The sequence below is a fragment of the Myxocyprinus asiaticus genome, chromosome 38 (assembly GCF_019703515.2).
Source record: "Myxocyprinus asiaticus isolate MX2 ecotype Aquarium Trade chromosome 38, UBuf_Myxa_2, whole genome shotgun sequence".
Lineage (NCBI taxonomy): Eukaryota > Metazoa > Chordata > Actinopteri > Cypriniformes > Catostomidae > Myxocyprinus > Myxocyprinus asiaticus.
Genome location: NC_059381.1, coordinates 15,878,624 through 15,884,423, shown reverse-complemented (window position 1 = coordinate 15,884,423; position 5,800 = coordinate 15,878,624). Strand labels below are relative to the sequence as shown.

Sequence of the window (5,800 nt, the reverse complement as noted above, 5' to 3'; positions counted from 1 at the left end):
TTAAATGACCATGGTGTTGGTGTGCTTGACTGGCCAGCAAACTCACCAGACCTGAACCCCATAGAGAATCTATGGGGTATTGTCAAGAGGAAAATGAGAAACAAGAGACCAAAAAAATGCAGATGAGCTGAAGGCCACTGTCAAAGAAACCTGGGCTTCCATACCACCTCAGCAGTGCCACAAACTGATCACCTCCATGCCACACCAAATTGAGGCAGTAATTAAAGCAAAAGGAGCCCCTACCAAGTATTGAGTACATATACAGTAAATGAACATACTTTCCAGAAGGCCAACAATTCACTAAAAATGTTTTTCTTATTGGTCTTATGATGTATTCTAATTTTTTGAGATAGTGAATTGGTGGGTTTTTGTTAAATGTGAGCCAAAATCATCACAATTAAAAGAACCAAAGACTTAAACTACTTCAGTCTGTGTGCATTGAATTTATTTAATACACGAGTTTCACAATTTGAGTTGAATTACTGAAATAAATGAACTTTTCCACGACATTCTAATTTATTGAGATGCACCTGTAGTTGCCATATATCATCTGTCATTTTAAGTGGTCAATGATGTAAACATGTCTGAGAATATTTTTCCAAGCACAATATTTCCAATTATTGCTCTTGAAATCAAGGTCAGTATGTTAAAACAATTTCTCTTTTTCGTCGGATCAAACATAAAGATACTGGGTATAATAACAGATAATTAATATTCTAATATGATCACATAAGGTGTATTATGATGGTTAGATCAAATAAACTGAACTTTTTCTAAGGAAAACATCATGGAATGAAAATAATTTTAATGTTAATACTGTTTTAGTTTGTTATACTTAATTCACATATGATAAAGCACATTACAAAAATCATTATTGCCAAGTAAAGAAGCATGAAAAAAATACTGCACCTTTCCCATCATTTGACCTCTTGAGGTCTTTTAAATATTCTGTTTTTAACTTGTCCTATCTATTGATTTAAAATGAACTTGTCTGAACCGCTGTTCTTGAATTGACCTTCTCTACACTGTGTTTTAGTCCACTATTTTAAAAACCCTTTGCCTAAAACAACTACTCCTTTTTTTCTTATTATTATTGTGGCTGGTAGTTCCTATAATTTTCATCTGTCTGGTTCCAGTACATTTTTCTATGGATTTTCCAGACCATCTGTGCTGTTGTGGCTCTGATCAGGGTGAAGTATGCTATTTAGTGTCTTGATGTCTCCTCATAGAAACTAAGGATTAATCTCACTCCTAGGAAGCAGAACTGTTCTTCTTTGTGATAGACATGGCAACAAACATTAGCATTTAATATATTTTTTAAACCTGTTGGTAAAACTCTTACCACTGTGAATATTGTGTGAATTCCATGGAATAAACGTTCGGACATAATGTTAATAATGCTAACAATGTTAAAGGTTAGCACATTTTTGCATTATGGCCAATTACACACAAAAATACTAAACACTAAGAGTAAAAAATAAGATTCAAAAGCTTTGTAAAGTGCACTGTAAAAAAAGTATAATTACTTTATGAATTACATTCATACTTTTTTATTATTTAACCTCATATATGGTGTAGAGATACACAATCATTAAATCAAAGTATATACAGTATATTCTACAATATACAACAGTTAGTTCTGGTCCTCTAATCTGATTGGACAAGAGATGTTCTATGAGTACTGATGGTCTCACACTATCAGCACTTGGACGCTTCACTGTGTGTATCACTCCGCTTGTGTTCGTTCCATTCTAAACTAAAGTGTAAGAGCAGTGCAAATTTGTTAAGAGCCATCTGTCTCTTTACATAAACTTTTGTGAAATTACATATTTTAGCCACCAGGTGAAGGCAAAAGAACATTTTTGTGTGTTATATGAGCCAGTTGGTGACACTGAGTCAGTATCACTCAGTTTATATTCATCAGCACTCCGTGATCGCTTGTATTAGTATTACACTACTAAAGTTAGTAAATAGACAGGGTTGGGAGGGTTACTTCTGAAATGTATTCCACTACAGATTAAAGAATACATGCTGTAAAATGTAACTTGTAATGTACTCCACTAGATTACTCAAGGGCAGTAACGTCTTCTAAATACTTTGGATTACTTCTTCAGCACTGGTAGATTTTTTTCACTTGTTTTGACTATAAAATCTCTACCAGTACAGTAAGACAAAATACACGTTAAAAATATATTCTCTGAAAAACCTAAATATCTTATGCAGTGTTGTTTCTAAAACAAGATCAATCTAATTGATCTTGTTTTAAGGATTTTTAGATATTTTTACAGGAAAACAATACAAAAATGATTATCAAGAACGTGATTTTTACCCTAATATCAAAGGTCTTACTAGAAAAAAAGAAATTATGATCCAACGTGAATTGTCGTAGCTGGTAATGTGCATGTACTGATACAGTTCTACTCAGCAGTTATTGAGTCTGCCCTCTGCACTTCTATAACTGTCTGGTTTGGTTCAGCTATGAAATCGGATATCAGAAGATTACAAAGGACAGTTCGGACTGCTGAGAGGATTATTGGTTGCCCCCTGCCCTCCCTTAAAGAACTATACACTTCCAGAGTGATGAAAAAGGCTGGAAAAATCACTCTGGACCCCACTCACCCTGCCCACTACCTTTTTGAACTGTTGCCTTCTGGCCGATGCTTCAGAGCTCTGTGCACCAGTACCGTCAGGCACAGGAACAGTTTTTTCCCCCAGGCTATCCATCTCATGAACAGTTAAAACTGACCCTTTGAGCAATAATTAATGTGCAATACACAGCTTAGTCTTTTTATTATCCAACACATCCAACATGTGTGTGTATGTGTGTGTGTATGTATGTATGTGTGTGTGTGTGTATATGTATGTATATATATATGTGTGTGTATGTGTGTATGTATGTATATATGTATGTGTATGTATGTGTGTGTGTGTATATATACTGTATATATGTACACTACCGGTCAAAAGTTTTGAAACACTTGACCTAAATGTTTCTCATGATCTTAAAAATCTTTTGATCTGAAGGCGTATGCTTAAATGTTTGAAATTTGTTTTGTAGACAAAAATATAATTGTGCCACCATATTAATTTAATTCATTATAAATCTAAAATTTAATTAAAAAAAAAGTTTATTAAATTGATGACTTGGACCAAATAATAAAGAAAAGCAGCCAATAAGTGCCCAGCATATAGATGGGAACTCCTTCAATACTGTTTAAAAAGTATCCCAGGGTGATACCTCAAGAAGTTGGTTGAGAAAATGTCAAGAATACATTTCTGGGTCATTCACCTGCAGCGCGAGACACACCGAAGGATCAAAAAGAATAAAGTGATTATAAACACAGCGGTCACGTCCGTTTAACGCATTTACTGTTAGGTCATGATTTTTTTATTGAGATCGAGACTCACTTTAGTCACAATCATCACCTCAGGAAGCAGAAGAGCGTGGAATATCGAACAGCGATAAGGTATTGATCATCATGCCGCCCGTCGAGAATGACGTGGGTCGCGAGCTGATCAAATCTAAAATCAAAGAGCTGATCGATTCCAGTCAGGTGCTGGTGTTTAGTAAGAGCTTCTGTCCATACTGCGTGAAGGTGAAGGAACTGTTTAAAGAGCTGAATGTAAAATGTCATACTATAGAGCTGGACCAGATGGAGGATGGGTCCAACTACCAGGACTTACTATATGAGATGACGGGGCAGAAAACAGTCTCCAATGTTTTCATCAACAAGAAGCATATCGGAGGCTGTAAGAACACCATGAAGGCACACAAAGATGGCATCCTGCAACAGCTGTTGGGTGATGGGAGTGAGGCGTACAACTACGATCTCATCGTCAATGGAGGCAGATCTGGAAGGCTGGCTTGCTCAAAGAAAGCAGCTGTTTTGGGGAAGAAGGTCATGGTTCTGGATTTTGTCGTTCCCACGCCCAAGGGCACAACCTGGAGTCTGGGTGGCACGAGTGTGAACGTGAGCTGTATTCCTAAGAAACTGATGCATCAGACGGCCTTGCTGGGAACAGCCATGCAGGATGCTCGCAAGTTTGGCTGGGAATTCGGTGAACAAGTGACTCACAACTGGGAGACGATGAAGACAGCAGTGAATAACTACATCAGTTCATTGAACTGGGGCTACAGAGTTTCCTTGCGAGACAAGAATATTAATTACTTCAACGCTTACGCTGAGTTTGTGGAGCCACACAAGATCAAGGTGACAAACAAGCGTAATAAAGGGACGTTCTACACGGCAGCCAAGTTTGTTCTGGCGACAGGCGAGAGACCTCATTACCTGAACATCCCAGGAGACAAAGAATACTGCATAACCAGTGATGACCTGTTTTCATTACCCTACTGTCCTGGGAAGACCGTGGTGGTCAGGTCATCATATGTGGCTCTGGAGTGTGGGGGGTTCCTGGCCAGTTTGGGTCTCGACGTCACCGTCATGGTTCGCTCCATTCTGCTGCGTGGCTTTAATCAGGACATGGCCAATCGTGCAGGAGATTACATGGAGAGGCACGGGGTCAAATTCCTCAGGAAGTTCATTCCTGTCAAGCTAGAGGAGCTGGAAGCTGGAACCCCAGGTCGACTGAAGGTGACCGCCAAATCCACCGAGAGCGATGAGATCTTTGAAGAAGAATACAGCACTGTGTTGATCACAGTTGTTCATGATGCCTGTACAGGAAAGATCGGTATGGATAAGGCTGGAGTTAAAGTCAATGCAAAGAATGGAAAGATCCCAGTGAATGATGAGGAGCAGACAAATGTCCCTAACATCTATGCCATTGGTGACATTCTAGAGGGGAAGTGGGAGCTCATGCCTGTGGCCATACAGGCCGGAAGACTGCTGGCTCGCCGACTGTTCACTGGATCCTCTGTGAAGTGCGACTATGTGAACGTTCCCACCACCGTCTTCACTCCTATGAAATATGGCAGCTGTGGTCACGCCGAGGAGAAATCCATTGAGATCTACGGACAGGAGAACATCGAGGTGTATCACAGTCTGTTCTGGCCTCTGGAGTTCACCGTTCCCAGCCCGGGACAGCAACAGATGCTACGCCAAAATCATCTGCAATAAACTTGACAATGACCATGTGATGGCTTTCACTATCTGGGTCCTAATGCTGGAGAAGTGACCCAGGGCTTCGGATCAGCCATGAAATGTGGAATTACCAAAGATCAGCTGGACAGCACCATTGGGATACACCCTACCTGTGCTGAGATCTTCACCACTATGGAGGTCATCAAGAGCTCTGGTGGTGACATCACTCAGGCGGGCTGCTGAGGTTAAACCCTGCTCGTTTAACAGGCTTTCGGTACTAGTTTAAACTGCACAATGCTAGTTTATTCTGGTGATTTATCCCTCCTTTCAGCATACAATCACTCAAGTCTCAGTCTAGTAATCTCAGGTCATCGAAAGGCATCAGAGAAAATAATAAGATCTTTCTTGCAAAGATTTAGATCTCATTATTTTCCAATTTAATGGTCGAGGAATTAAGATAAATGAACTGAAGTGCAAACCAAATGCCTCATGTAGATGCTTTTCTCCTAAAAGTATTTAACTATATTATGGCCTGTCTCTAAAATGTAAACACAAACTTGTTTGTAGTTTGTGATGCCTAACGAAGCACTTAGAAATATCAATAAGATGTATGTTCATATTTTTATATATATATGTTTGCATCATCACTAGATTTAATGTTTCTGTTTGGAAATTTCACTCAAATATAAATGCATTTTTGTTTGTATTTGTTTGATATTTGCTGTTTATTTACTTACTGGATTATGTCATTTCATCTCAGA

At 38.9% G+C, this 5,800-nt stretch overlaps 1 pseudogene; it reads left to right on the top strand.

Annotated features, from left to right (window-relative positions):
* The first annotated feature begins 3,327 nt into the window (after nucleotides 1–3,327).
* Nucleotides 3,328–5,392, top strand: LOC127428878 (thioredoxin reductase 1, cytoplasmic-like; annotated as a pseudogene).
* Nucleotides 5,393–5,800: the final 408 nt, after the last annotated feature.